Source organism: Bubalus kerabau, unplaced genomic scaffold (genome assembly GCF_029407905.1).
Source record: "Bubalus kerabau isolate K-KA32 ecotype Philippines breed swamp buffalo unplaced genomic scaffold, PCC_UOA_SB_1v2 scaffold_30, whole genome shotgun sequence".
NCBI lineage: Eukaryota > Metazoa > Chordata > Mammalia > Artiodactyla > Bovidae > Bubalus > Bubalus kerabau.
In genome coordinates this window covers 3,440,442-3,452,009 of record NW_026577884.1, presented here as the reverse complement: position 1 = coordinate 3,452,009, position 11,568 = coordinate 3,440,442, and positions in this window count along the sequence as shown.

Below are 11,568 nucleotides of genomic sequence, written 5' to 3'. Positions count from 1 at the left end.
GCAACACATCTGGCCTTTTTCACTCTCCAGTATGGAGGTCTTTTTACTTGACCAGGGGCCGAGTCGTAGCCTGTAATTCAGGCATCTAGTGTCTCATCATTGTAGTCTGCCCCTGTGTGTTTACGTTTAAGTGATTAATTACAATTTGGACATAACTATTTGTCTAGCTGTTTACCTAGAGATATGAAATTTATACCTTGAACCAGCTGCATTTTGATGGTGAATTTTGTGAGAATTTTTGGCCTTATCAATCTTTTTATTTAAGTTTAAAACAATTACTTTAGTCAATGCATCTGCCAAAGCATTTCCTTCATGTAAAGGGCCGGGCAAGCTGGAATGGGCTCTATGTCCCACAAAATATTTTTTATCTCTGTGTTTAATCTTTCTGTAAATCAGATAACAAGGAGAAGATAGTAGTTTTATTTTTTGGAATATCAGCAGTTTCAATATGAGGAAACAACCCTACAATATATCAGGAGTCAGTCAAAAGATTAAAGGTGTGGTCTCCTAAATGTTGAAAGGCCTAAATAACTGCTTGTAACTCAGTCTTGACATTTTATTCCCTTGAATTAAAAGATCTTTTAAAGGCCTTGGAGCTGTAATTTCCTGCACCCAAAAGGCTAGATCACTAGATTCAAATGTTTTGTGGCTCTTATCTTGAGAAGTCAAGTTTTTTCTTTTCTGATAATAAGGTAAAAGCAAAAGCTATGTTACTCTTTAACCTTTATTAATTTATACAGTTTTGGTAGACAGTGAGATCAAGACTTTAATTTCTCAATATAATCAGAATCTACTACACCATGCACCACCGAAATTTCTTTTTTTCTTTCTTTTTTTTTTTTTTTTTTATTTGAAAAGAAAGCGAGCTACGCCCCAGGACAAATCTTCCAAAGTCCTCGGGTAGGGGGCCAGCCACTCCCGTTGGAATTGAAGTAAGCGGCACGTCAGGGGTTAATATTGTTGCTCAATCCTCTTGCCTTTTCTCCTAGCCTGGGTGAGACCCCCCCTGAGGGGGTTTTCTCCAAGAAGCACGCTCTGCATATTGTGTACTAAAAGCTCCTTTGTTTAAAAAACTTTTTATCTTCCTCAGGCTTAGGCAACTCTTTGAGAGGCTTTGGGGGCAAAGTGGGGAACTCCTGGGTCCTGGGAGGCACAAACGGAGGCGGTGGCAATCGCCTTAAATCAGAAAGTGGTGGATAAGTTTTTTAAAGGTTTGCGCAGAGGGGGAGGGAGCTCGCCAGGGCGCTCAGCCGCAGCGTCCTGTAAGCCCTCTCCTTCCTTGGGAGGTAAAGCACTTTCTCCCTCTTTTTTTTTTTTTTTTTCCAATAGCAGAAATTATGATCTGTGCAGAAAGTGGAGACTCACCACCATCCACCGCTATAGCCTCTCTCATAGGCTATTTAACAGCCTCATGACGGAGGTCCAGGACATGTCTAATCATAATACACAGAGCCAATAAACATTTGTCTATTCTTAGATGCAGAGAAACCCATTTTTTTTTTGAGAATATTTTTATTTATTTTGTACCCTCTTTACCCTATCTAAACTGCAGAGGGGACTAAAAAAGAAGCCTCAAGGTGAGGATCAAATTTATCCTCGGGACTAGAGAAAACCCCTTTCCGGGAAACTCCTAGCGGAGGCCCTTTACCCCCACATGGAGGAGGAGGCATGGGGGGATGGGAGCGTCCCGTATTTCTCTTCTCCTGTTCTGGAGATCTTTTAACTGTTTGGTGACTAAATCTTACAGACTGTCTGATAAGGGATGTTTCCCTCAAGCTCCTAGGAACGGGTGGTCTGACAGGGGAAGTTTCTCTTAGGCCTTTTGGGGCATCATTGTTTAAGAGATGCCGATCTCCATCAGAGTGATATTTAGCTATTATCTCGCCTAAATTCTCTTTTTCTTTTGGGGAAGGCTGATCTTGTTTCTCATCCCTAACTTTAAGTTGTTCCTGAGTAGTCATGGCTGCTAACATTTTTCTTAGTTGCCGATAGTCAGGTGGGTCTTCATTTTTCTCATTTTCCTGAGGTTTAACTACAGTTTCGACCTCATTTTCCTCTTTAAAGGTTACTTTTTTAGATTCAGGGGCAGGTTTAGCCTCAGCATTTTCTTCACTATCCCCTTTAAGATGTACTTTTTCTGAATCGGGGGCAGGGTCTAAGACATCTCTAATGATGTTCCATAAGGAAAAAGCGTCATTAGGGACATTTTCTGAGTCATGTTCGGCATGGTAAGTTTTTAGCTGTTTTCCTACTTTTTCCCAGACATCTAAGTTAACAGAGCCTTCGTCTGGGAACCAGGGACAGTGCTCTTGTACAAATGAAAAAAATGATTGAATGGCAGATTTTTTAGCTTTGATTCCTCTTTTATTTAATAACTGTAAGATTACTCCTATAAAGAGCTGTCTTTCATTTGATTCAGTGTTACCCATGTCAGAAAATTAAGTATAGTAAAAGATTTTGCTTTTAGCTATCAAAAGATCAGGCTTTTCTTTGGCCTTTTAACTTCAGAAACTGTTTTCTCGAAGTCTAACACTTTAACACTTTCAACACTTCCCACTCCTCTCGCCCTGTCTGTCCTACAGGGGGGTCCGCGGCACCCTTGAGTGGGGTCCTAGCCGTCCCGAACACTGGAAGGACATTAGGGCTGATGACCCAGATTGTCCCGGGGGGGGTAACAGAAGGCTGGTGACCCAAACTGTTCCGAGGGGGGAGCAGTAGAGCTGATGACCCAAACTGCTCCGTGGGGGAACAAGAGAGCTGATGACCCAGTTGTTCCGAGAACGGGGGAGCAAAAGGGCTGATGACCCTAATTGCTTTGGGGAGCTTACCTTCGAAAAACCTGTTTCGGGCGCCACCTGCCGGGGTCCAGCCCCGGCTGATCCAGGGTCTTCGAAGGAGAGACGGCTAGGCGACCTATTCAAATGTTAATTAGATATAATAAAGAGGAATAGAATGAGGATAGCTCAGTAGGAAAATTCAGTGGAGAAAAGAAGCTGAGTGGCTTGGTTTACGCGGAAAATCAATATAACCCGTGACACCAGGTTAGCTCTGACCACGGAGGCCGCAGGCGCCCTCTCGAATAGCGGAAGGTGCCCCACCTTAGACACCTTCTCGAGTGGGTCTTAGAAGCCCAGGCAAATAAATGGTCGCAGAGGACATCCACGCTCCAGATGGACACTCAGCTAGAAGTTAAAGGGAAGAATGACATGGGGAGACCAAGCGTTGGTGAGCAAGGCCCATAGCTTTATTTTCAACAGGGGCTTTTATACCCTAAGTTACACATAGAGGACAATAGGGGATGCAAAATCAGCAGTCTTTGATGCTTATCAAAAACCAGGGTTTCTTTCCTGCAGATTTATCGTATACAAATGGTTTAGGTGATTTACATCATCTTCTGGCCAGAGGCCTATTAACATTTTATGACTCTTGACAAGGACTTATCAACAAAGACTTATTTTCTCTAAGAGTAATTATTTTAAGGTTTGGCGCCATCCTCCGAAGATAAGATTACGTTCCTATAGGGTGGATGTGTAATGGGTTTACAAAGGAAAGAATTTACTACCTTAAGGGTCTAAAGTTACTAACACCAAGGCCACTACTTATTTTTTCTACATACCAACTATATTAATTAATGCACATTCAAGGATACAATTCAAGGGATGTGAAAACTTGGCAACAAACATTGGCTCATCAATGAAATCTTTTACTAGTTTTATTCTGACAGTTTCTAATTCTCTGAGAGGCTCTAAGCTATTTGAATATCTTAAGCTTCCCGTGCCTCTGGAGGCTGGGAGACTGTAAACAATCGTATGCATAGCTGTAGGTGTCCGGGTAAACTTGTCAGGCGAGTTAGAGAGCCATCTGAGGGGTTTGGATTTAAACACTCCTAATTGCCCAGGAACTTTATTAATTGGAGCTGTAAGTTAACTCTTTGACAGAGAGAGTGAGATGGTGGTGGGGGACAGCCCTCAGTAAAGTCAGAGGCGAGAGCACAAAGCAATAAAGTAGGCAGACTCTGGTTATTGGGGGGTAGATGCTCGAGAATATCCGGGGGCACTCCCGAGGCTCGATCCCGCCTTTGCGTATGCCGAGCCCCCTTCCTCATGACCTTTGTCACGAGTGGAATGTCTCTCGCCGGCACCCGGCACGTGGGGGTTTTCTCCCGAGGCACGACGAGGATCTCAGGGAGCCTCTCGTGCGGCGCCAGGGAAGTCAGGTCTCCATGCGCGTGGCGAGGGGAAACGCGTCCTGGCTCTCGAGTCACGGGAGGGGACTAGGGCCTCGAGACGCGTTGAAGAAGGACTCTCGAGGTCTTTTTCTGGGGGCGGCGGGAAACCCTCGTTTCCTCGCCTTCTGCCGGGGACCTTAGGGAACTTCCCAGGGTGCCTCTGAGAGGCGAGGGATCCTGTGGAGGTGGCGGGGCCCCTCGGGACTCCGCTGGGTCTGGCGCAACGGAAGAGGGCCTCACCTCGAGGGGAGGCAGGAACCTCAGGCTTCCTCTCCGTTTCGGACTCCGACCGCAGGGTCCCTGCAGAGTTGGGACAGGAGAGTCAGGCCTCGTCTTGTCTGAGGAAGGGAACCCCGCTGGCCTCTCGAGTTGCTCAGGGGGTCTCAGGCCCCTCGTCGAGCTGTGTGTGGAACCCGCGGGTCTTTGCGGACGATGCACGGGGTGGCAGTGCCCCTTCGTGTTGTGCGTTCACCCACAGGGTTGCCTTCGAAGAGGGGTCCGGGCCTCGGGTCCTTCTCAAGAGCGGACTGGGGAATCGGGGGCGTTCGGCATGTGGCCCCACCCACGTGGCTCGTCTCGAATTTCCTCGTGAGACCGGCCTCATCCTGAGGTGCGCCGGGAAGGCCGGGAACCCCTTCCAGACCACGCAGGGGAATCGCCTCTCCTGTCGCGATCAGGAGGGGAGAAGGGGCTCAGAGGAAGCGGTGCCGGGACCCTCGGTGTTCACCTCGGGGGACCCCGGCGAGTCGGGGGACTTTTGGGGGTCGCAGGAAGGCTGTCAGGGACCGTTTCGCCCTTCAGGGCGGAACAGGGCACTTCCCCTGAGACGCCGTCGCGGGCAAGGGCCTCATCTTGCCAAGAGGTGGGAACCACGTGGTTTTTCTCGAGTTGCGGCGGGATTCTCGAGTTACGACGGGGATCTCAGCCTTCCCCTTGGGTTGGCCCTGGGAAGCCCAATCTTCCCCTCGGGTTGCGAGGGAAAGCTGGGGGTTGCGCTCGAGTCACTGCAGGGCCGAAGAGACCTCACCTAGGCGTGTGTCCGGGACCTAATATTCCTCTCCAGGGAAGGCAGGGATCTCGGGGTTGCATTCCAGGCTCCCCCGGGAAGTCAGGCCTCATCTCGAGGGGAAGCCAAGGACTGCGCTCTCCTCTCGAGTCGCGACGCGGCTCTCTTGGAGCCCCCTGAGCGGCCTCAAGGGAGTCCAGCCTCCTCTTCCGTTTGGAGAGAGGACCCGGGATTGCTCTCCAGGCCATGCAGGAAAAGAAGGCCCTCAGCTCGCGAGGACGGCGGCGTCTCAGGGGTTTCATCGAGCTGAGGCTCCCGTTTGGATTTTCTCCCGAGGCACGACGAGGATATCAGGGAGCCTCTCGTGCGGCGCCAGGGAAGTCAGGTCTCCATGCGCGTGGCGAGGGGGAGTGCGTCATGGCTCTCGAGTCACGGGAGGGGATTAGGGCCTCGAGACGCGTTGAAGAAGGACTCTCGTGGTCTTTCTCGTTGGGCGGCAGGAAACCCTCGTTTCCCTCGCCTTCTGCCGGGGACCTTAGGGAACTTCCCAGGGTGCCTCTGAGAGGCGAGGGATCCTGTGGAGGTGGCGGGGCCCCTCGGGACTCCGCTGGGTCTGGCGCAACGGAAGAGGGCCTCACCTCGAGGGGAGGCAGAAACCTCAGGCTTCCTCTCCGTTTCGGACTCCGACGGCAGGGTCCCTGCAGAGTTGGGAGAGGAGAGTCAGGCCTCGTCTTGTCTGAGGAAGGGAACCCCGCTGGCCTCTCGAGTTGCTCAGGGGGTCTCAGGCCCCTCGTCGAGCTGTGTGTGGAACCCGCGGATCTTTGCGGACGAAGCACGGGGTTGGCAGTGCCCCTTCGTGTTGTGCCTTCACCCACAGGGTTGCCTTCGAAGAGGGGTCCGGGCCGCGGGTCCTTCTCAAGAGCGGACCGGGGAATCGGGGGCGTTCGGCATGTGGCCCCACCCACGTGGCTCGTCTCGAATTTCCTCGTGAGACCGGCCTCATCCTGAGGTGCGCTGGGAAGGCCGGGAACCCCTTCCAGACCACGCATGGGAATCGCCTCTCCTGTCGCGATCAGGAGGGGAGAAGGGGCTCAGAGGAAGCGGTGCCAGGACCCTTGGTGTTCCCCTCGGGGGAACCCGGCGTGTAGGGGGACTTTTGGGGGTCGCAGGAAGGCTGTCAGGGACCGTTTCGCCCTTCAGGGCGGAACAGGGGACTTCCCCTGAGACGCCGTGGCGGGCAAGGGCCTCATCTTGCCAAGAGGTGGGAACCACGTGGTTTTTCTCGAGTTGCGGCGGGATTCTCGAGTTACGACGGGGATCTCAGCCTTCCCCTTGGGTTGACCCTGGGAAGCCCAATCTTCCCCTCGGGTTGCCAGGGAAAGCCTGGGGTTGCGCTCGAGTCACTGCAGGGCGGAAGGGACCTCACCTAGGCGTGTGTCCGGGACCTAATTTTCCTCTCAAGGGAAGGCAGGGATCTCGGGGTTGCATTCCAGGCTTCCCCGGGGAGTCAGGCCTCGTCTCGGGGGGAAGCCAAGGACTCCGCTCTCCTCTCGAGTCGCGACGCCGGTCGCTTGGAGCCCCCTGAGCGGCTTCAAGGGAGTCCAGCCTCCTCTTCCGTTTGGAGAGAGGACCCGGGATTGCTCTCCAGGCCATGCAGGAAAAGAAGGCCCTCAGCTCGCGAGGACGGCGGCGTCTCAGGGGTTTCCTCGAGCTGCGGCTCCCGTTTGGATTTTCTCCTGAGGCACGACGAGGATCTCAGGGAGCCTCTCGTGCGGCGCCAGGGAAGTCAGGTCTCCATGCGCGTGGCGAGGGGGAGCGCGTCATGGCTCTCGAGTCACGGGAGGGGACTAGGGCCTCGAGACGCGTTGAAGAAGGACTCTCGAGGTCTTTCTCGGGCGGAGGCGGAAAAACCTCGTTTCCCTCGCCTTCTGCCGGGGACCTTAGGGAACTTCCCAGGGTGCCTCTGAGAGGCGAGGGATCCTGTGGAGGTGGCGGGGCCCCTCGGGACTCCGCTGGGTCTAGCGCAACGGAAGATGGCCTCACCTCGAGGGGAGGCAGGAACCTCAGGCTTCCTCTCCGTTTCGGACTCCGACCGCAGGGTCCCTGCAGAGTTGGGACAGGAGAGTCAGGCCTCGTCTTGTCTGAGGAAGGGAACCCCGCTGGCCTCTCGAGTTGCTCAGGGTGTCTCAGGCCCATCGTCGAGCTCTGTGTGGAACCCACGGGTCTTTGAGGATGATGCACGGGGGTGGCAGAGCCCGTTCTTGTTGTGCCTTCACCCACAGGGTTGCCTTCGAAGAGGGGTCCGGGCCGCGGGTCCTTCTCAAGAGCGGACCGGGGAATCGGGGTCGTTCGGCATGTGACCCCACCCACGTCGCTCGTCTCGAATTTCCTCGTGAGACCGGCCTCATCCTTAGGTGCCCCGGGAAGGCCTGGAACCCCTTCCAGAGAACGCAGGGGAATCGACTCTCCTGTCGCGATCAGGAGGGGAGAAGGGGCTCAGAGGAAGCGGTTGCGGGACCCTCGGTGTTCCCCTCGAGGGAACCCGGCGTGTCAGGGAACTTTTGGTGGTCGCATGAAGGCTGGCAGGATTCTTTCCGCCCTTCAGGGCGGAAGAGGGGACTTCCCTTGAGACGCCGTCGCGGGCAAGGGTCTCATCTTGCCAAGAGTTGGGAACCACGTGGTTTTTCTCGAGTTGCGGCGGGATTCTCGAGTTACAATGGGGATCTCAGCCTTCCTCTTGGGTTGGCCCTGGGAAGCCCAATCTTCCCCTCGAGTTGCAAGGGAAATCTGGGGGTTGCGCTCGAGTCACTGCAGGGCCGAAGAGACCTCACCTAGGCGTGTGTCCAGGACCTACTATTCCTCTCCAGGGAAAGCAGGCATCTCGGGGTTGCATTCCAGGCTCCCCCAGGGAGTCAGACCTCGTCTCGAGGGGAAGCCAAGGACTCCGCTCTCCTCTCGAGTCGCGACAAGGATCTGTTGGAGCCCCCTGAGCGGCCTCAACGGAGTCCAGCCTGCTCTTCAGTTTGGAGAGAGGACTCGTGATTGGTCTCCAGGCCATGCAGGAATATAAGGCCCTCATCTCGCGATGACCGGGGTGTCTCATGTGTTTCCTCGAGCTGCCGCGGCAGTGTGGGTTTCCTCACGAGGTACGATGAGGATCTCAGGGAGCCTCTCGTGCAGTGCCAGGTTAGTCAGGTCTCCATGCGCGTGAAGAGGGGGCGCGTGTCATGGCTCTCGAGTCATGGTAGGGGAATCGCGACTCAACACATTTTGAAGCACTCTCGAGGTCTTTCTCGAGTCATGGCAGAAAACCCAGGGTTCCCTCGACTTGTGCCTGTGACCTCAGGGAGCTTCTCATTGTGCCTCTGAGAACTCAGGGATACTGTGGAGTTGGTAGGGGCCTCTCGGGACTCCACTGGGTGTGGTGCAATGGAAGAGGGCCTCATCTCGAGTGGACGCAGGAACCTCAGGCTTCCTCTCCGTTTCTGACTCGGATCCCATGGTCCCTGCAGAGTAGGGACAAGAGAGTCACACCTAGTCTTCTGTTGAGGAATGGACCTTCGTTTGCCTTTCGAGTTGTTTACAGGGTGACAGGCCACTTGTCGAAATGTCTGTGGGACCTGCGGGTTTTTCTGGACGATGCACGCGGGTGTCAGTGCCCCTTCGTGTTGTGCCTTCATCCACAGGTTTTCCTTCAAAGAGGTGTGCTGGCATCGGGTTCTTTTCAAGAGTGGACCGTGAAATTGGGGTCTTTCGGCATGTGGCACCACCCACGAGGCTACGTCTCGAACTTCCTCATGAGACCGGCCTCATCCTGAGGTGCGCCCGGAAGGTCGGGAACCCCTTGCAGACAGAGAAGGGGAGTCGACCCTCCTGTCGCAATCAGGAGAGGAGAAGGGGTCAGATGAAGTGGTGCCGGGAACCTCGGTGTTCCCCTTGAGTGAGTCTGGTATGTCGCGGAACTTTTGGGGTCGCATCAAGGGTGCCAAGTACCGTTTCGCACTTCAGGATGGAACGTGGGACTTCTCTTGAGATGCTGTAGCGGACAAAGGGCCTCATCTTGCGATGACGAGGGAAGCACGTGGATTTTCTCGAGTTTCGGTGGGATTCTCGAGTTACGACGGGGAATTCAGGCTTCCTCTTGTGTTGGCCCAGGAAGTCTAATCTTCCATTCGAGTTGCCAGGGAGAGCTGTGGATTGGGCTCCATTCACTGAAGGGCAAACTAGACCTCATCTAGGCTTGTATCCAGGACTTAATGTTCCTCTCCATAGGCGACAGGGATTTGGGGTTGCATTCCATACTCACCCGGGGAGTCAGGCCTCATCTCGAGGGGAAGCAAAGGACTCCACTCTCTTCTCGAGCCGCGACAGGTATCTCTTGGAGCCCACTGAGTGGTCTTTGCTCTGTAGGAGAGCTCTAGTGTACATAAGCCTGTACATAAGTGAACACAGACATTCTGTGTGCATGTTGCTGCGTACCCAAAATAGGGCCACAAGGAGCCTCATGCTCTCCATGCAGCGCGGAAGCTGTGCAGCCACGCAGCAGCTGAAGAATCCAACCAATTGCTCTTTTCTTACCTCTGACAGAGCTCGCATTGCCGTAGCCCTTGGAAGTTTGGAAACACTGGACCCTAACCCCTCTCAAAGTAGGCCTGGGTTCTAGTTCGAATAGAAAGTTAATAGCGGAGCTGAGGACAGGAACGCGGCAGTCATTTATCACACGCTCCTGCAGCCTGCTACTACAGGGACACTAACGCTAGAAGCTAGGAATGTCTTTGCAAGGTGCGCAAAGGACAAGGGAGAACCTCGACCCTGACTCTAGTATTTCAGCCCCCTGAGCAGATCTGAGGTTCTCCCGCTGTAGAAGCTAACCCATTCCTTTCAAATACAGGCTTCCTAACACAGGGCCAGTTGGCTGCTTGCTCTTCCACGAAGCAGGCTTCCTTAACTTGCAAACTGCGAATTCCGCTTAACAGCCTGGAGGAAAAATCGCTTCTTGGAAGATTTTTTTCAGAGGCTGTATCCCCGGAGCTGGGGCCAAGCTAGGGGACCCATACTGGCAAGGGAAGGCAAAACCACATCCAATGTCTTTGCTCTGGAGGACAGCTTTGGTGAGCCTAAGTCTTTCAGGAATATTTCTGGCTCCAACAGAGTCAAATTCTGTGTGTGAAGCTGCACAGCCAAAATAGGGGAACAGAGAGCCTGATTCTCTCTGTGTAGCTTTGAAGCTGTCATTCAAACAACAGCTTGAGAATCCATACAATGCTCTCCCTTACTGCTAAGAGAATTCTCATTGCTGTCGTCCTTGACAGTTTGTAGAAATCCGCACCCTAACCCTTCTCCAAGTAGGCCTGGGTCCTAGCTCGGAACAACAGGCAACGGCGGAGCTGAGGCCAGTAAGGCACAAGTGAGGTCTCACACACTCTTGCAGCCTGATCGTCCAGGAGCAGTAAGGCCTCTTTTTCCCTGCAGGAGGCTCGCTTGCCTTGCCTCCTGTGAACTGCATTTCCCAGCCTGGGCGCAAAGCTGTTCCTGGAGATTTTTTCTCAGGGGCTGTTTCCCTGGAGCTGGGTCGGACCTCGGGGGCCCAACTCACAGGGGAAGACAAAACCACATGGACAGGTCTATGCTCTGTAGGAGAGCTCTAGTGAACCTCATCTCTCAGGAACATTCTTGGCTTCTACAGAGACACCTCTGTGCATGAAGCTACACACCCAACATAGTGGCAAAGGGAGTCTGATTCTCTCCGTGGGTGCTGATGCTTTGTGGCAAAGCACCTGCTAAGAATCCATCCGCATAGGCTTCCCTCACCTTGACAGAGGTCTCATTGCTGTAGTCCTTGGCAGTTTGGAAAGAAGCAGACCCTTACCCTTCACCAAGTAGGCCCTTGTCCTTGTTTGAATGGAAAGGCAGTAGCTGAGCTGAGGCCAATAAGGCGCCAGTCAAGTCTGACATATTCCCGATGCCTGCTCCTTCATGGAAAATAACGTTAGAATCTGGGAATGTCTTTGCAAGGCTGGCAAAGGGCAGTCAGGAACCTCGACCCTGCCTCTGGAATTTCTATCTTCTCAGCACATCTGGCGGTCTCGGTCAGGAGAAACTAACCCATTCCTTGCAAATATAGGCTTCCAAACACAGGCCGGTTGGCTGTCTCTTCTTGCCGAAGGAAGCTTGCTTATCCCACCTCCTGCGAACTCCGCTTCCCAGCCTGGGGGATAAGAGGTTCTTGGAGATCTTTTCTCAGAGGCTGTTTCCACGGAGCAGGGGCTGATCCCGGAGCCCACACGCACAGGGGAAGGGAAAACCGCATGGATAAGTCTTTGCTCTCTAGGAG